Source organism: Rhopalosiphum padi, chromosome 1 (assembly GCF_020882245.1).
Source record: "Rhopalosiphum padi isolate XX-2018 chromosome 1, ASM2088224v1, whole genome shotgun sequence".
NCBI lineage: Eukaryota > Metazoa > Arthropoda > Insecta > Hemiptera > Aphididae > Rhopalosiphum > Rhopalosiphum padi.
This window is the reverse complement of record NC_083597.1, coordinates 6,565,931-6,588,039: the sequence shown is the minus strand read 5'-3', so window position 1 is coordinate 6,588,039 and position 22,109 is coordinate 6,565,931. Positions and strand designations below refer to the sequence as shown.

The following is a 22,109-nucleotide window of genomic DNA, read 5'->3' as shown; positions in this document are numbered from 1 at the left end:
CAATACCGTACTCACAAAGCATTATTAATTTGTAAAGTTATTATATTATTATGATGAGATGTATGATTGGCATATACGCGTATATTGCGTATTTTTACGTAACAAATCAGTAGGAGAGAATTAATATCATCGGATATCGGTCGGAATAATATAATGTTCTATACATTATTATGACGATATAATGATATATACACATGTACAATTACGACTCAAATGAACTATCGGTTTTTGTCTTTGCGGGTCTCGCGACGGTCTCTTATTATATCAACAACGGTCTCATTATAAAAATTATTATCAACGTCTCGACTCGTACACTCGGTAAAAAAAATATTATATTATCCAATTTTTGCCAATATATAATATCGTCTACATCAATATAATTCTCGTTACGATGTATTCACATATTATATTTTATTTGTGGTATGTGTGTGTGACAGCGTTATTTTCATACACAGCAGTCGACCCGCAATTTTTACGAGAACGTCGCGATTATAATACTATTATTATAGAACGAAATATTTAAAGAAGGGAAAACCCCGTCTTTTCGTGTCAGAGCTTCGTAACAGTGTAAATAATAATAATAAGAAGAAAAATAATAAATTGTAAACAAAAATACGATTCGGCGAATTCGACCTCCGCCGCCGCCGTTACCGTCGTCGACGATGGATATATGCGCGTGGCAATGAGCACGACGTGTGACGACGGCGGCGTACCTAAGCCCGTTCGTTAACCGGCTCGTCGGGCTTCCTACGTGCCAGACATATTTTTCACGGTCTGCGACGCAAATGTTCGAGGATACGCGTCATCGGTGACGTCGGTGTGGCACGCCGAATACATAATACAATTATCTTCGTTATTATCGTCATCAAAGTTGTTGTTCCGGTGGTCGTTACAGTTATGATTAGTTTTACCGCACAAGGAAATCTCTGCACTGCCGAGCGCACGTTTCGTCCGTTTTGTCACGTTTTTACATTTTTTTTATTGTTTTTTACATGATAAATCCGATATTATCCGATTAGTCGATATTAGGGTTTGTGATTTCACGAATAATCGTAATACTTACAACGATATGCGTTTTGGCAGTGCGGCCAATCGATATAGTTTCCCAAAACAGTCCTATTTAGAGAACGAGAAACCGGAGAAACTCGAAATACTCCAAAAAGACGACGTGACGAAAATAATCAAATTAAAATAATAGATATTTTGGAACTTCTTGTATATCCGTTATACGTATATGACAATACCAATGAATTTGATTTTTTTTTTTTTGCTGTTTTCAATACGATACGGAGACGACTGAACGCGACGTACTTATTTGGGTCTTGACGATTTCAATATTCTCACAAAAATCCAAAAAAATATACCAACTATCGTTTTTACTCTCGTTGCTGGACGAGTTATGAATATCAACCGTTAAAATCATTCATCGATCTGATAGTCATGTAAAAGATGCGCGCAGTTAAAGGGTATAGAAAATAATGATGGTCACAGTAGAGAGAAAAGTCGGATAAAGAATTTTGACTACACAACAACAGCTGCGTAGAATAACACACTCTAAAGTCGACCTTCGTATTAAAAGGTCACCGCCGTGCGTGTTTAGTTGAATTTTTTTCGCACAGTATATAATTTTGTAAAAAAAACTTTATACTTATTAATACGGCGACACTATAACGTAAAATAACACGAAACGGGAGTACGCTATACACAATGTAATACATATTATATTATGTTAACCTAGATTATGTACGCCAATACGATTTCTGAGCCCTTAATGTAGAACAATCGAGACGAGTATACTAATATAATCGGTATAATACGACCTAAGTCGGGAAACAAAAAATTCGAAGAAATTGGGAAAATTTAATTAGTTTTATATTAAAAACAATATAATTTTAGTCATTTTTACGGCATTTTACAGTTGGAATAGCTTTTTTTCTATTACATATAATTTACAAAGAACTGTTGAAACTCATTTAATCATACCTATTTGAAAATCGTTATTTCACTAGCAACTAACAGTGCATTATTAGTGTAGACTAGTTACAGGAGGAAGAAACAAAAAGTTATTTAGGAAAAATGTATTATAAACTTCATAAAGTCAAAGCGCTGAATCCGAAAGGAACGAAACGTGCATAATGCAAGTTAAACCCTGTGGTGGAGACAACTATCTAACGATATTGAAATTAAAAATATACGATATGGGTGTTGTATAGAAAAAATAATATTGAAATTTGGAAAAAATCATAAGCAAAACAAAATAGGCAATGAACAATTTATACAAAAATCGAGTATGAGATAATAATATAGTAATACTATTATAAAAACAATAATCATAGAAAGTTAAACGTGTGTTATATATACGAGTAAATATATTTTTACACCTAATAATAGTGTATAATGTTAATTTTTAAACCATTATATAACTTATAATAATAATAAACAATATATTTTTATTTTTTTATTTTTTTTTTCTGTTTACTAACACGGATCAGGTCAGCTTGCATTCTGGATTAGAGTTGTTATGTAATTATCGTTGAAGTTTGAACTTGATGTTTATATTATACGAGCCCGTAAAAAATAACAGTGTTTATATTCCCCTACAATTAAGTGAAACGTAATATTATATGCACACGGATTGTTTATATATTTTAATTTGCGAGTTCAACAAAAACCGCGTGCGTATAGTTACCGAGTAGGTATAATACAAATTATTATTTACCGTGATTATTGGTAGCATTTAGATGTCACGCCTTGAACGTATAATAATTCCGCACAATTTCGTTGTTTGATCGACAAACAATAATAGTATATAATCGACTGCAATATTATTATCGATGTTCAAAGAAATATTTGTTTTGTAATCTCAAGGGTAGACACTTTCGGCAAGTATCAACGTTATTGTTTATCGCCAAAGCCTAACACGGTTTTATAAAAATAGAAAATAATAAACTTTTGACGATGTTGATTTATTATTATCTGAGCTGAGGGTAGGTACACCGAATGTAATATAGAAAGGATGAGTGCGGGTACCTGTTACTTGCAATCGATTTTAATCCGGTATAATTTGTTATTTTGGTGACGTCCATATGAATATGTATAATTAATAATCAATCATTGTGATTACATTAAAAAGTGCTTGTCCAGAGCATTACACTACGGAAACCGAATGAAGCCGAAAAATTCGCGAATTAAAATAAAAAATAAAAATTGTTTAACTATTTTCATACAGCACTTATATTATTACTTGACGTATGAAAACGTTCACGGCGCATTTACATACACGTATAAGACCCAACTTTAAGTGTTCTCTTCTAAACGTAAATATTCAATTAATATATTAAAAAAATAAAATTATTACTATGAGAAACTAAATTAATAGAGATGTCGTGTAAACAGGGCTATATTTTTATCAAAATACTCTCATTATTTCGAAATCTATAAATCTTTTTGAAATTATTTTTTAATTTTTCCATTTAAAATAAAACAATATTTTTTTATTGTTTTATTTTTAATTTATTTTTATTTTTTAATGACAACATATATGTTTTTATTTCATTATTTTCTGGAGTATTTTAATTCATTTTAATTTTCAGACGAGTATTTCATGAGTATACGTATAACTCGTATAAGTTTTAAAAGTGTAGATGAGCAGAGTGGAGTTGTGCGGGGATTTTCCGCAAAATATTTGTCTACTATTTCGCTTACCTAAACTTTAAAAATAAATTTTGTTTATGATAACTAAAAATCATATAAAAATGTGTTTTCAAAAACTTTAATATATTCTGAAATAATGAGTGTTATTTGATAAAATAATCACTCAGTTTATATATTTTAAATACACTTTATAGACACCATAATATTATAATAATTAATAGTTTAATAGTATAATAAATTATTGTTTATTTATATGTATGCTAAAATATAATTCAGATTTTCAAGAATGTCACAACGTAATTTATGTTTCACAATATTGTTGTAGATACCTGTATAGTAAATTATATTTAATTAAAAAACTCAATCATATACTGATATGGAAAATCAAAAGCTTGAGATTTAAATCTTTATTTTGCTATATTTATTTTAGTTTATAATTGTTAATGAAACTGTGATGTATTCAAATCATAATTTATAGTTATATATAATATACACATTATTCAGTGTCTACAACATCGAATCGGTAAAATAATACATTCCATATATTTTCTGTTATTCTCATAACTTCCTTTTTGTGCTTAACTTGTCAAGTAAAAATATAACATAGAAACATTGTGTTGATATAATATTTATAAAAAGTATCACCTTTGCAGCATAGTTTATTTGTTTATCTTTGGGTATACATTTTCTTGAAATATATATCATGCTCAGTGAATTTGTGATTTTATTTTATTTATAATTTATATTATTGTCATGTAAATATTACATTATTTATAAAGATTTGTTGGATACATAGAAATCAACATAAAATGTAATATTATATAATAAATTGATACAGAAAAGTAGAAGATGACTATCAATGTTTAATGTAACTAAATTGCTAAATAAAAGATAATTGAGAAAAATTACATTTAAAGCAATAAAGCATACTTTGATTTTTGACTATAAAATATTATAAAATAATAAAATATTCATTTGTCAACTTAAGTTATTGAATATATTTTTATTGTAAACATAGTATACATAGTATATATAACTTACAATTTTCAATAAATTAGTATTATGTTCAGATTTCCTTTGAAGTTTTATAAACACAATTTAAACAATGCGATTGAAAACAACATTTTGAATGTTTAATTTATTTGTTTGACTTAAATTGGTATCTACTTAGAATATATTCTTCGACGTATAACAAATGTAGTAAAATCCTTTTTCGATCGTTCTAAAAATTTGAATACTCTTAAATCAAAAACTAGTTTGTAAGATGTTATAAGTGAATAAAACAACGGGAAACAATTGTATTTTTTACATGACATTGTTTTATTGCTATTCATAAAGATCAAAGAATACAAAAGGTGTGATAAAATAAACATTAGTGACTTGTATAACTGCTAATATAAATAATATAATAACTGCTGAGGGTGTTCGATATGGACTGTTTTGAATGCTAAAAGGATCTTTTTTTATCGTATTGATCAATGTAACTAGGCGATATGTATTTAAAAAAAAAAGCCTTTGGATTTCTTGTTTCTTTTTAGATCGTATGCATGGCTTTTAAATACATTTTGACGATAATATTTGACTTTAAAAATACAAAAGCGTTGTATACATTTTTCATTTTTGTATATTCAACAGTGAGTTACTCTTCTTCAGTTAAATAAATGACAAAGATTATTCAACGAATTCAAAGTAAACACAAGAAAACGTTAAAATCCAAGCTCTGTATCAAAATATATTTAAGGAAATTGATCAATTTAGTAGTGAAATAATATTTGATTTTACATGACACAACAAATTGTTCATATATCCGCGTGCTTTAAATAATAAGAACATGACGTTGCCACTAATATCTCCAAAAACACACAAACACACACACTCATATATAAAACTCACCACATACACTAATGATCATTTACTAAACATGCCACAACCCGCACGCAAGTAATCTTATTACTGTATATTTTGAACAGCTTACAAACAGTGCGTTTCATATCCCCAATACAAAACTATATATTATTTTCTACAATTTTTAAGCCACGGTTTAAAGGTGCAACTGGAATAGTAGTTATTTATTTATTTATTTTTTTTTTTATCAAAGAACGAAACTGTGTATGTATCCACTGTAAAATGCGATAGTTGAGTGAAATAATATATTTTATAAACCAATTTACGATGTTTAACTATATTCATTCGTTGTATTTTATATTAAACATTTGAATATTATTTAATTAAAATACGCCACGATTAATTAACAAAATGATTAATAAATAGCAATCGTTTTTCGTGAATTTTTCGATATTTTTATCAATTACTGAGGTGCATTCCCAGAAATACATATACAGTTAAACGTTTCCGGTAATTACCCAACCCGACAGTCGAATGTTATTATAAAATCAAATACAGTATGCAATATGCAATATGTATAATAACGTATTGTGTGTACTTTGTATATATTATATCCCTATAAATATTATAATTATTATTATAACGTACATTATCATCGACGACGAGCGGAGTCAATGCGTTTCTGACCAATTGAGCTAATCGAATGGGCTGGAAACACGTCATTTCGAAACGGTTAATAATTGCAGCCATCACGTGACGAAATCGCCTCAAAGGTTGCCGTTTCGGCCCGGAGACCGAAGACGCTCCAAGAGACGGAAAGATTTGGTGGAGTGGGATTATAACGATTGAGTGGGATTTTCGGTTAGCGGGGGTGGAGGAGGTAGGAGGTGGCTAATCTGCCGTCTATTATAAAGGGCCGATCGAGAAACGGCAACTAGTCGTAAAATGGATGCGAGCTGTGTCAAGCAAATAATAATAATAACGATAATATGTAAATGCAGGACAAACAAAATTATTATTCACCGGATTTGCGGAGGTTGTCGTCGTCGTCGTTGTGGTACGTAGCTAGCCGGACGGCCGTGTCGGCCCCGTTATGACCATACATTACGCTCCACCGTAATGAATATTAATACAAATATAATATATATATATATTATTATTATATTACATAATGTATATTACAACTGTATATTATTATAATATCGGACAATACGATTTTACGTTCCGTTCGCGTAGACAACGTCCGAAACGAAAATGTTTTATTCGAATAAGGGCTGTCTCCAGTGCTGCGGTACTGGCAAAAAACACGCGTTAAATGCAGTCGCATCATTTGCGTCGTGAAAAAGAATTTTAACTAACAAAGGTAGCAAATAAAACTAAAAAGTTTCATTCCAAGACATTTTTTGTATTTACCTACCTTTATCGTAGTGACGCGTTAAATTTTTTAACTTTCATTATACGCAGTTAATTTCGCCATTTTCTCTTGCCCTGCAGATTTTTTATTTCCATTTGCATGTTTAAAATTTTTTAAACGCTCGCTGACCGCGTTTTTACGTTCTACGACGAATTTGGGTGAATATAATAACGCAGCTCTTTCTGGATGTTAAGTTTTTACAAGGAATGTGAACAAATGGTCAAATATTTAGGTATAACACATTGAAACGTGTTATATTTTTTCGTGTGTATGTGCGTGTATATTATTCTATACTCTTCTGTTTTTCTATTAAAATTTTCCGGTTGTCCCAGACCTCTCTGATATACTTGAAGGGCCCTTTGTACTGTACTTTTTAAATTAAAAATAAAGTAAAAAAAGTATACTGTAGTTGTTACTGCATTGTGTTGTAAATGTTCTGGACAAAATTATTAATAGTTGTTTTTTACTTTGAAACTATACGAATACAGTGCTTCAATCCTATTTTAATTTGTACTTACTGTTACACTATTATAAACAACAATTGTTTTTTTTTTTTGTGAATAGTGTGTAACAAACTCTGCATTATTTTATCTTATTGTATTGTCTCAATTTGCAACAGTGTATCAAGAAAATATATTCTCGAAAGTGAAAATGTCTTTTATTTCGATTCGTTTGACAATCAAACTCTAATATCGTTGTACATTGAACGAATAATAAATAATATTTGAAATAAAATGTTATCATATCAACGTTTTTAATTATGTACTCAACATAAATAATTGTGTTATGCATGGAAAATATAGCTGATTAAAATATTTATGAAATTGCACATTTGTACTTGTCTATATTTTATAACTTATAGTATGTTACTTTATTCTGACTTCAAGCAATTTCGTTTTTTTTTCAATTAAATAATATTACATTATAATTTTAATTTTTTCTAAATGATTCTATTGTTTAAAACTATTTGAAAATCAGTTAAATTGTGCATTGAAGTTGACGATAAATACTCAGGTAATTGGGTAGTATGGGTTGGGTATAATAATAACCAAAATAACACAAACCTCAAATTAAAAATACTGTGTATAATATAATATAATTTTCATTATATTGTTTATGTGTGGCTGTTAGTTTTATTATAAAATTTTAACATGTACAGTGTACACTGAATTTGATCAAGTTAGGTATATGATATTTGAGTATAACCTACAAATATTTTCAAAATTAGTAACAAGCAGCATTTCTGAGAGAGGAAGTTCAAAAAAAAATTGGACGAAAAAATACAAAATATTATAATATAATTCATAATGGTCTCCGACACTCAATGGAACGGACATTTAGCTTTGGGCATAGTATTAATTTATTGTTATAATGAACTAAAGTACCAATTTTTTAGAAACTGTGGAATAAGAAAATAAAAACAAATAATCTAATCTTACGAAATTAACAAGTTGTAATAGTTAAATTAATCAAATCGTACTTAGGGATGATTTACTATTTTACATTAATAGTCATAAATATCTTTGAAAGTAATATCGATACTTAGTATGGTGTATCACGTATATGGATAAATCAATAACGCTATTATAATAATCGCTGAGGGTTTTATTATATCATTATTTTTTTTTTTACTGCGACCTTAACACGAAATAAATAAAATTATTATTACGTATTTATTTATTTCCATCGCAACTGTATACATTTCATACAACACATATTGTTTATTAACTTTACGTTGTTTTCATTGTTCGTAGATGATTAAATTGATATTCGTTTTTTATCGCGTGACATAGTATTTCGTTTTTGTAAATAATAGTAATAATAGTGAAAGTAAAACAACGAAAATAAAAAAATAAAATAAAAAAAATCGCCGAACAATTCGTGTGTGACTGAATTATAGGAGAAAAAAGAAATGAGCTGTACGCAGAGGCACCGCGGGCCTGGAAAAAATAATGGTTTTCTCGGCGTACAGCGAGGCCAATCAAAAATGTGTGGTGCAATAAAATCGAACGACAATTTGAAAAAATAAAAAACATAATATTTTATTATTTTAATTATATATATATATAGAGAGAGAGAGAGAGTCGATATAATAATACACAATGCATACGCCCTACGGTAAACGGCAGCGGCGGCGGCGGAGACACCGGCGACGAACGGTCATTGTGCGTGGCCGAGTAATCGCTCGTCTATACTTTTTACGAGAACAATTTTTTTTTTTTCGCAATGCGCTTTTGCCGCGTACGCCGAATGATGGCGGTGAGGGTTAGTGTGCGTAATGATTTGGCGACGGATAGCCGAGGAGGAGAGAGTGGGAAATAATGTCGTGCGTGGTTGTTGGCCAAAGTCCGCCCATTCGGTGTACGGCGTGTTCACCCGGTCGTCCGCTTGCCCACTACCCTTCGTCATACGCTGCAGGTTCGTCTATATGGCGAACTTTACTCGCGTTTTTGGCGTGCAGTAGACGACGACATCGGCGGCGGTCGACTCCGCCGAAAATCCGTAGGCGTTTCCGGCGCGGAACCGCTCTGCAGGTCGTGCATCCGATCACCTGGGCCGAGAACAATGTCAGCGACGACTGATCGGAGGACTAACGGCGGGCCAAAGTTTCGTCCGTCTCCCACCCCATCACCAGACGGATCCTATAATATGCACACGATGACTTGTGCTGCACAACAATACGAATCCCGTAGTAAATGCACTTCCCTACCATCATTACCATCACCTAACGCCTTTATGCTACCGACATAATACGAGTGTATAATAATAGTATGTAAACTACTAAACTGTCGAACAATAGGGGTGTGTGTGTGTGTGTGTGTGTGTGTGTGTGTGTGTGTGTGTGTGTGTGTGTGTGTGTGTATCACCAGCGCTTGTTTGCGTGTTTTAGAGAACTCGCAGTTTACCGGCCATACGATCCTGTGCAATTTTATTGAAAACTTATAATACCCGACAAAACGAGTTGGCCATTACGATTTTTTTCACTCTCTTTCGTTGTCGCCATCCGCATCGGTGTATTATCGGTTAAAAAGTTCTCACGGAGAAACGTCAGTGGATCGCGAAGGGCGAGCGAAAGTTTTAACTGGTGCTGCCTACACAACAAGTTTTTGATTCCGTTAAGATGTCGAGTGGACCAAAATACGCTTTTCTTATACGCTTTTGCGCAAAACCTTTTTTGAAGGTGTGTAAAAACGCAAAGTCAAGTTCAATTAAGCAGGTTATTATTGTATTTCTCATTGTTTTTTAACGATAAAACGGAGGAACGTATAGTGAAAAAACGGCCAAATGCTTTTAGTTGATTGCATACTTATTTTATCTTAATTAAATAATTATTTGCAATAGATTTGACTATGGAATAATATCAAAGAAAGAGTGTGTACTCCAAAAAACCTGTTGGTGCACCTATATGACATTTAAAAATGGGACATTTTGTACGACGTAAATTCTCAAATTCTCACTCAAAACGTACTGTATAATAATATATACTCTGCAAGTCCAAAAATGTTTTAAACGTCACTCACCTATACTGATAATTATTTTTCCATTCCTCTGTTTAAAGAAATGCACAATGTTTTTTTTTATAAATGTTATAGTAAAAAATGTAATCATTCCGTTGTCAAATCATCGTTCACTTTTAAGCTCGACACGTATTTTTCGCGAACTATTCGCAAACGAAGTGATGTGCAAGCGTCATTTTCATTTTAGTTTCCGGGAATAAAAATACAGTCTAATTAGTTCCACGACCTCACGACGACCAAAGTCAAACCACCCCCTACAGCTACACACAGCTTTCCATTACATATACATACAGATAATTCGCGTCACGAGTAAGAAAGTCACGAACTCATGACTTCTAAGTTTATATAATTTTTCAACGCGTTTCAAACTCATAACTTGTGCTTTCACGATGGATTTCTCGCACACAAAAGGAGGATTGCGCACGTTGAACCGTTTACCTGACGAGTATTATAGGTATGTATGCGTAACTTTTGTTGGTAAAAGTTTGGTACCCGCTACGTTTGGGAATTTAGCGAACATAACTCTATGGTGTGGCACTGTAGCAGTTAAATTTGATTACGGTAATTTCCTGGTATTTAATCGTCAATATTTTAATAACGTAGATAGAAAATTCGTAATTACATATATATATATATATTAACAATTCGTTATAATATCAATCAATAAGTTTTCGATATTTTTTTGGTTAACTACAATTTATAGAAAGAACAAAATATTATTTATAGTTAAATTACAAATTTTTTAGTTATAATAAACATTGGAAATTGTTTTAAATTGTTTTTATTGGCCGCAAACATCATTGTACTATCGAAAATTATCTATTGTAGGTAGTCGACAGGTACATAGTTTAAAATGGTATACTAATGAACATCACTTAATATGATTAATGTATATTATAACAATCCACGTTGAGTAATAATTTACATCATACGAGTGCAATTTAAAACAATATGGTTAGTTAATTTTAATATTTTTAATTTTTACAAATTATGAAGTAGACTTACTTGTGATTTAAATAAATTTGCATTCATATAAACTTTTAATGACTTTAACCATAATTAATTATTCAATAGCATGTAATATTATAATCTAATATTGATATCAATCACCGGTAGTGTAGTTCTAAAATGTGTGCATAATTTTATTATTTCTAACGATAGCTATTAACATTTTGGAATACTTGCTATTTTATATAGTATGACTTTTAAAATAAATTTTAATATATTCAGAAATGGTTCATACCACTATATAAGCATATTAAATTTTAGTTGTATTTGTACAGTATTATTGTATATATTATCCATTCAACCCTATATGGTTTTGATATTCATCGTTCAGGGTACTAATGATACATTTTCTATTAAATTTGAATACAATATAATATACGAGTACATAATATAGTATATTATATACGAGTCAAATGTGTTTAGTATTTATATTGAATTTAATTTATAAATCTTTATTAAAAATGCATTTGTAATAATATTTTCGTAGTTAATTTCATCTAATGAATTTTTAAACGCATTATAACTCATCCCTAAATCATAATTCAGATAATGAAAAGAAAACACAGAGGTTAAAAGTAAAATAACTGTTTGTTTAATTGGCTTAAATATATACATTTTTTTAATATGTTCCACTACATTTTCCCAAGAATAATAAATTAAAAAAAATATATATTTTTAACGTAGTTGTTTTATTCATTAATTTTTAAATGTTTAGCTATTATGTGTAAAAGAATAAATATTTATTTTAGTACAAAAAACTCGAGTGCCAATGAAAATTAAAATTAAACTTCTTAAATTAATGTTTTCATACTTTTCAAAGGAAAATTCTAAAGTTAAATAGTTTAAAAAAATATATACATATATAGGTATAGGATACTTTTAAGTTTTGTAAAAAGAAGTCGGTAAATTGCTATTTTAAACCATTAACAAACTCGAAACAATAACGTTAGTTATTGTCTAGTTAAATGCCCTGTTCATTTCAATTATATTATCGAGATTACAAGCAAACGGTCCGATTAAAAAAGTATATATCACAATAAATGTTTATGTTGAAACGTCCTAATAGGTTTTCACCTCGAAGGCAACAGTGTTAAATTGCTGATGTAGATCATTCTACAATGAGAACAATAGCGTCAGAAAATATTTAACGTTGCTTCCACGGGGTTATGCATTATATATATATATATATATTAGAGATTAATATTAATTGTTTTAAAAGCTTTTGTTTCTAGTATTGATGACAACCACTTAAAAATCGATCCACTGTGAAATTGTTTATAAAAAAAAAAAGTTACCACTGTACGATATAATATTATATATTATGCGGTATTATTGTTACTGTTGTTATTAATATACCGTGGAAAAGTTTTATTAGCATAATAATAATAAATTACAGAAATGGTAAACGAAATCATGTAATACTCGTGTGTGCAGACGTTGAGCCGGTGTGTTTGAGACGTACGAAACAAACGCGTATGGTGTATTATAAACGAATATAACATATTTTGAACAAAAGCGTGCACGATTCGCAATGCATTATATAATATCTCGTTCGGCGGAAAAGTGCGAAATGAAACAATTGCTACCTACCTAATTGTTATATTTTTGAGAAAAAAAAATGAGCACTCGTCGTACGAAAGTGCGCATATTAATAAAAAACGATTACAGTATAATAGTGTAATAGTAATATACGTGTCGTATTACACGACTTTTCGTATTCGCGGAGTTTCGAGTGTAATAATGTGAAAAGGATGATGACGACGAGTGTAATATTAAGCGGCGGCGGAGTATCGAATTTGCTGCGAGTTGGATTGGTTTAAAGGGTATATACGTGAAATTTGTTGTCTCTCTGATCTCTATTACACTAGGTCTCCGTCTTACCGACTGGCTGTCTCGTGTATCCCCACACTTTAAGTCTGACTCTCTCTCTCTATCCATCTTTCCCTCTTTTTCTCTCTCTCTATCTCTATCTCCGTACTACGGTTTGCGCTATTATAAGTGTTACCTAGAGGACAGCCCGAGTTTCAGATAACAAAATGTAATTTTAGATAATCATCAAAGACGGCGCTTTTAAGAGGCAATTTAAGCGCATAACCGCCGCCGCCGCCGTTTGCCGCGTATATAAAAAGGAGAACGAACTGGAGAAGCAAAAGACGAAAAAAAGTATAGAAAAAAAAAAAAATAAGAAACTACCGAAGGCGGAGTGCACTAATAATTTTACAACGTCGGCGTCGTCCTCTCGAAACAACAATATTATTTTTCACGGTGCGCGTTATACCCTAGTTGTGTGTGCGGAGATATTTCCGAAATTTTCCCTGACCCAAACCATCGAAGGCACACACCACTATACCGACAAACCTCGTCAAAGAAATGAAGTGACGGCTTCGGAGACGGAATAAAACTCAACTAAAAAATCCAAATTGTTGCTGAGACATATCGTCTGCATACGATAATACATATATATATATATATATAATATAATATAATATAAATACAGATAATACAATAACGTATATAATATATTATTAAATAATATGAAACTCACAAGCACACAACACCCACCCCACCATTTCGCCACGAGTCGATCCGTCACTATTGCACCTAGATTATCCGGATTGTCATCTGGGCGTGTTATTGAGTGAAAGTCATTTCGTGCGTGGGCCGAACGTTTTTTCCACTGCCGCCGTGCTTTCCGTCTCGTCTGTAGGAAAACTTATTATTATTATTATTATTATTATTATTATTATTATTTTTTTACATCCTTTCGCCTCCCCCGTGCATTAGCTTATATAGTATTACACATCTTATTTACCTCTCCCCGCGCTGACTGACTGTCGACGTCGATGGGTTTTTCAAGAGACTACGAGACCGTGCAAGTGCGTATAACATATAGCGACCGTTGGTGTTCGGCGTGGACGGGGCGGATGGAATAATAGTCACAGCGCATAAACCAAACAATTTTAGTAACTTAATTTCCCTCGTGGCGAATATTAAAGAAAAGAAAAATAGTTTCGCTATAATTCAAAATTGTTCGGCGTTATTATTTTTTTCTCGTTTAATAAGTGTAACGCGCACGAATATTATGTACACTCAAAAACGTTGGTTCGAAGTGGGACGTTAAGAATTTTTTAATTTTTCTAAGGTTTTCATTGTGTGTAAAATTAATACACTATTTTTCATATCATTTTTTATCAGAACTATTATGGAATATAAAGTACGTCAGTAAGTACATACATATATAAAAATATATAGCTACCACATTATTTAAGCCTTGTACTAAATTCAGTTAACAGTTCTTTGGGTTATAAATAAAAATTACTAATATATTATTATATGATATTAATATATTTATGTTTGTTTATCTTATGATCTTTAATAGTTATTAATATATAGTTAAATAATAATCATAACCAAATACAAATATACAAATCGTCAAACAGATATAATCTGTTTTATAAAATTTTACAAAAAGTATTTTAAAACTTACAATATTTATACGAAAGTATTTAGCAAAATATTTATAAGTTGTATGTTAACTAATTTTTTATCGATTTTTGAATACATTCATAACAAATGTAAAAATCATAATCACGCAAAAGTATGCATAAAATCTTATTCAAGTTCCAACCTGGATTTGTTTTTTTCAAACGGTTTTCGGCTAACTGTTATTTTCAAATATTTTTATCAAACAGATGAATTTCTTTTGCTTCAGTTTATTTATATATTATACTTTATTATTATTGTAAATTTATAAAATCAATAAATGTATATTATAGTATTATAAGTATCAAATATGTATTTATATTATTTTTGTTTCTTTTTTTACAAGATTTAAAACTGACTTATTACTAATTGCTATTATTTATAATCAATAAAATTGATTATATATTTAGTTTAATTGAATATCAATTTACTATACACACAAACAACAAACACACATATATATAATTTTTGTGTTGTCAAAGATCTGAAAGCGTTCCCTGAAATGTTCAATGAAAAAAAATCTTATAACAAAAATTAAAATATTATATAATGCGTTAAGTATGCGTTATATAGATTTCTACAAGTTGACATATTTTAAACATGTATTTCAAGAAAACTTTATGTAATTTAAGGCCCAGGGCAGAAAAAAAGTACTCTTTTCCCTTCTTTTATTTAGTAATATGTACGGAACACGTGCAGTATAATATTAATTTGATTTTAAACATCAGCGGATCAACTATTTTAAAACTTCTACGTATTTTTCAAAGTTCTTGGTATTTTTTTCTTTTTATATTTTTCTTTGAAAACGAACCAATAACGTATTTTCAAACATTTAAAAAATTAATTTATACAATATTTTTAAAAAAAAAAAACAGAAAAAATCTATAATATAATAATAAAATATATTAAATTATCATTATATCAATGACATATTAAATATAAAACTCTTACATAGATTAAATTATTTATTTTTACTGTTTTCTAACACTTTTACTTAGTCATTAACGAGTTTAAATATATAAAAAACTAGTTGGTAAGTCCTGAAAAAAATCAAAAATATACCAAATATTATGAGTGGTACTGAATTATTTATGATATTTACTAAAACAATATCATCTCTATCATTAATATATCAAATAGATAGTCGTACTATTGTAGAAGTTAGAAACTTGAAAAATGTCCAATTACCAGTGAGCAAACATTTACTTTGATAAGACAAAAGTAAACAATAAGTTTGTATAACGTTCAAAGTATTATTTTTTGGGCGCAAGTTCAGAAAAATGAATTCAATTTATTAATTTATAAATTTAAAAAAATTATTATTTTATTCAGAAAACGTGTATAAATATGTCAAATAAATCTTAATATGAAAAATTCACCAATAACATAAAAATGTTATGTTATACGTATGTGTTTGGTAAAAATGTATTGTAATATATTGCTATACGGAATTCTAAGATAAAAATTCGAATGGTACCTTACACCAACTAACATCTACCCCAAGCCATTGGATAATATAACGCGAGGACACATCACGTGATCGTTTAAAAATACGCGTAGGTACCTGTATGGGCGTGTATAATAGTGGTTCGACGGTGTAGGTACTGAATTAATGTAATCAGTGCTAATGCAGCGTGTTGCTAATTGGACATGCTAAAAGAGATTTCCGGTGCGTGCAAACGAAGATCGGTTAATAAGTAAGGATTACTTTCAGCAAGCGACAACAACCAGAATACGTTATGGACTTCCGGCGAAGTGACCCGGGAACCCAGTGACGCGGGCGCGGACCGAAAGGTGCAGTCGCCGTCGGACCGAGTCTAACTCGATTAGTCGCGAGGACTTTTGTAGATAATTCAAAACGTGTGCACCAACGGAATACCTACATATATATTACGCGCAAATAGGTGTGTACTGCATGGTCTCGCATACTCGCACTTGGACGGGGGAGAGCGGCTATCGTACGGTAGGGCTTTTCGCCTTTTGAGCGGGTTACGGCGAAGACCTTTTGCACGTCATACACTTCGCCCTCCCGATCATCCGTCCGCAGCGCACGTGATGGGTATGCAGACCGCGTCTAGAGCTCTGTCTGCGCTCGCAAAAGGGTGCCCGTGGCGATAGTGGTGGCGGTGAGCGGATGATGTTCATCAACGCCGTTTAAGGTACGCACATTTTTCACGGTCACTCAAAGCGCATAACTTTGCGGAACAATGCGTTTAAAAACATCAAAGTCCGTTCAGCGCGGTATAAACCTATATGTGTACATATATATATATAAGTCTGTGTTCTATGTATATATGGTGTGGTAGTGGTGTGTTGCCACTGCCGACGAATTCCCGGGCGAGCCAAAGTATTTCAGCACAAAGCCATTTGTTCACCACCCCTTATTACGCGTATTCGACGCGGGCTGCTCTTCCCTCGCGAGACGCACTGCAATAGTACAGCTGTATATGCACAAGTATGATATATATATATATATATTACGAAGTGTAGTATATAATGTGTTCTTTAGTCTAGTAAACGTGTTCGTGCACGCGTTAGGGTATAGTGATGTCGGTACGGCGTGAACATTTTTGCTGCGAAACTCAAAGTTTAGTTCGAGGCCTGTGGCCTGCAATAAGCCACCGAGTAAAAATTCAAACGTCTTATCGGAAAACGTTTTTTTTTTTTTTACATCAAACTCTTTCATCCCCTCTATACACACGTACACACACACACACATATATTATTACGTATTTATACTACCAGTAAATCCATCGCGCATCGAGTGATTTTTTTTTTTTAGTTTAATTATTTTCTTGGCACGTGGACGTTTCGGAAAAACGATTCGCTCGAAGAAACGCATTCGTATCAGCACTAATATATAGACGTTGATACATGCCCGACCACCTGCCAATACGCACGTCCACGTCATTGTACCGCGGAAGGAAACCGGAAAAAAAATATACTATGAGAGAAATGTAAGAGGTCGTTATTATATTACATGGTGTAGATGCGATGCGTATAGTTTACGTCGTTGTCGCTCCGACCGACGGGACATTATTCTTCGGAACCCAATTAACTAATTACATGGACGTTTCTCGTTACATGGATGAAAAGTTTTCGGGGGCCAGTGACACTAGAAAACGGGCCGGGGACGATAAGGGTGAAGCGAACGAGTGAGACAGGGGTGGACGAGAGTGCGGGTGGTATACGTACTCCGTACAGTGCTGTGGACCACACGCGGACAATTACGGCCGGCAGGTACACTGCTGCAGCGTCTCGGCGAGGACGAGCACCGGACGAGTTATGTAGCAGAAAACATTCGAGTGCCTTTGCGGATGGGGTGAAACGATATAGAGAATCGCGCCGGCGGCTGAAGGGGTGTGCGCGTAGGGTGCGGGTGACGTAGTCGTGGAGATCCGCGGAGTGTAGTTGCTGTTCGGCGTTATGGCTCAGTACTCTGTACCACGCGAGCGACGACTCCCTATATACATATATATATATATATATATAATGTAAAACTAATGGAATTGGTAGCCACCCCTTTTCCCTCGCTGACGACGAAATCACCACGAGGGATGCACGTATGCCCCTTATATATATTCACAGGGACGTTTAACATTCCGAAACGGCCTCGACACCACCGCAAATATATATATATTAGCTGTAATTGTCGTAACATAAATTCAAAAAACTAATATTTCGTCATGTCCGACAAGGTTCAAGAGCAAAAGAAAAATATAAATTTAATTAAAACCACGATGATACAGTAAATACGTATATTTTATATAATATTATATCACCCCAGGTACCTACATGAAATCACATCGAAAAATTACAGTTATTTCGTTTTATGTTGAACAAAATTACAAGACATTAGATACTAAGATAATATGTAGCTTTACATCCTTCGTACTCAGAAAACTATATGTTCTAGCTTAATAACGAATAACCAGAAAGCAAAAAAAGCAGTACCAGTAGGTACCAGGTTTTTTTCTTTATAATTTTTATAAAAAGTTTATTTTATTACATTCATTTCATTATATATGTTTAAGTGAGTTATACATAATCAATAAAGCAAACATAGTTAACACACATACATCCACACAGGGAACGCATAATTTAATAAAACCCATTCAATCCAAGAACTGATTAAAAATGTGTACAAGTTTTTGGGAATGTGACGTCGGCGGACGAATGTGTGGAAGAAAATCGAAACGATTGAGCCGTTTTAGTCGTTTAAGTTTATCGTATAAGCCCAACCGTATACAAACGGCATTAACGAATTTCTGTATGACTATTGCTTTGATTTTTGATTCGATTAAGAAAAAAAAAAAAGATAATAGTAAATAATAATAAAAATATTAGTGACAGAATAACGGAATATTATACCAAACCTGTACCATTATTATTTATTAGATTATTATTTTCCTTTCCAAATTTCGGTTCATCCAATCCAGCCTATTAATATATATTTTTCCGTTTTTTTTTTTTAACAGTGTTTCGATTTAAACCACCATTATGGCTATTAGTTTAAGGCATGTCACATTTATGTACACGTATACAGTATAAATGACTACATTATTCTTCCTTAATGCTATTAGACGACAATAATAATTATTGACCTTAAGGATTAAATCGCCTTGTGAAGTACGCAAGTTATAATATATGACGAGATTAGAGCTGAAATAGCGTATATAACTGTATGAAAATCGTCGTGTCTGGATACAATACAGTCAATACACAAATCTAATGCCATTAACGATATTAAAACAGTTATAATTTTACGATCAATCGTATTAAGTACCAATAGATATTGTTCTTAATATTTAAATCACAAGGTATTAACGGTTTGTAATGTAAACCATTGAACAAATGTAGTGCGTACCGAACGCGTTGAATATTTGCATTACATTTGTGAATTGAATACACTCGAGTGCGGTCAATTGAAACGTGACGATCCCTAAGAACAAAACGCTTTAGTACAAAAGTGGGATGTGACAATAACATGCTGTACAAGTTAACGATTATTTTATATTGTTTTTCTAAACGAAATAAGAAACCACCACTGTAAATTCTATTAAATATAATATCAGTATGAAGTTTATGTTGTGATGGTTTAAATTTTATTAAAATCATTGATTTTACCAATAAACTAAAAATATAGTACATTAAATGCATAATATAATATAAGTGATAATAATTCGAAAGACATATTTATAATTTACAAACAACATAATAGCTATTAATTATCTCGTCTTTAAAACAAATAATATTGCTATAAAATAATCATAGAATCATTATTATAATTGTATATTGTCAATAGTTTAAGTAAAATTGTTATATGATTTAGGTACGTTGTAGAATTATTTTTTCAAATGCTGTTCTCAATACAATGTATGTTTTCAACAGTAATAATAATTATTATATAATTTATTAAAAAATAATAATGATATACAATAAACAATATAATATTAATTTTTTTATGCAGAAAAAGCATATAATTTGAGTAGTGTAAATGTATTTCCTATAGATATAAATTAAAAATCCCTACACAAATGTTATTAGATAGGTTATTGTTAAATATAAATGTGAAAAAATAAATAAAACTGTATATAATAATAGACAATAAATAACAGCTTATGTAGGTAATTTATTTAAAATGGTATCATTCAATTAGTGAACTGAATGACTAACAAATCAATAATTCAGAGGAAATAGGGAAGAAAGGAAAACTAAAGAAGGTGCCACGGAAAGGATGTCAGTAACAGAAGAAGGACCCCATATTAAGACTACTTCAAATAAAGAAAACCAAAAACAAAACGAAAAAAATCAGCATACTATTATATAATTGACTGTAATAACTAATAATACTGCAAAATATTAGGTAACTATATAGTACTATATCAATCTCTTACCAAGTATTAGTTATTATATAAAATTATATAATATATGACGTGTAGAAATCTATATGCGTCAAGCGAGCGAAGTGAACAAGTGAGAACACACAAATACAGAATAACTGAATATTAACATATTAAGATGGTTGCAATGTGATGTTATACAGTTCTACTTGGCGAAGAGTTGATTAGATAAAACCATACTACATAATCCGTCGTGAAATTGTAAATAATATACAAGCCGCACTACGTTATCAACGTTTTTAATGTGCATTTTTATAAAATAACAAAGTAATTGTTTTTTATGGGAATCGGGCGTCTTTAAAATATTATATTATTATGCGAAAACATATTATTATATATTTTGAGAAACGTTTCGGCGAGGTTATCTCTGCGTAAAATGTGTACCATGCACGCACCGCAACAGAATGTTTTCACAGCACGCTAGAGAGAAGTAACAAACTTTGTGAAGTGAGCGAAGAAAAAAAAAGAAGTGAAAAAGATAACGCGAGCCGTTTCAAATTGCTACTAGTCCGAAAGTTTCGGATCAAATTCGTCTCTGGGGGGACGGCGCGGCCGTGGCGGAAATAAGACTTTGGCAAAGTCATATCGTGTCGGATAACCGCCGTGTAGACCCCGTCCGCCACCATCCACTGTGTCTGAGTCGAACTAGCGCTGCAGATTATAAGAAAATCGCGAACAATCCGTTACGATATAAATTTACGAATTAGTTAGGTAATATATATATATATATATAAAGTGTACGTTGTTGTACTACGTTCAATAACAATAAAAACCGGAAGTGTATTTGTGAATTATTATAAAAATCCAGCTGAAACGGACAACGTATGTAGTTGTGTACCGCGAGAACCACACCCGCGTGTGCGCAGTCGTCGATCTTATTATTTTTGACGGATGGCATATGATAGAACACAGTGATAGAATGGGTTCGGAATTATTATTTAGCATTCTAAAAAAAAAATAACAATAAAAACTTGGATAATTATTAAAAAAGTAACAGTCGTCTCATATCGTAAATAATTGTGTTACGCTTATATTTTGACTAATTAATTCGGATAATTAATAATGTTTATATTATCATTTTTTTATTTTTGAGTAAATTACAATGTGGATATCGAGAACCACTAGTTGCAGTATCTAAGGGCTACATAACAAAATATAAAGTTATAATATTTTTTCCGCGTAATTTATTACGCGCTTTCAGTTGGGTCAAACTTTTCTGTAACGGTATAAACCGTTACATATTATAACACAAGTAAGAGCTATAAAAAAATCAATTAATTTATT

The 22,109-nt window shown here is 31.4% G+C and overlaps 1 protein-coding gene across 1 annotated transcript in view; it reads left to right on the top strand.

Annotated features, from left to right (window-relative positions):
- The window catches only part of LOC132918297 (nucleolysin TIAR-like), a 333,029-nt gene that overhangs the window by 156,123 nt on the left and 154,797 nt on the right, over positions 1-22,109 (top strand).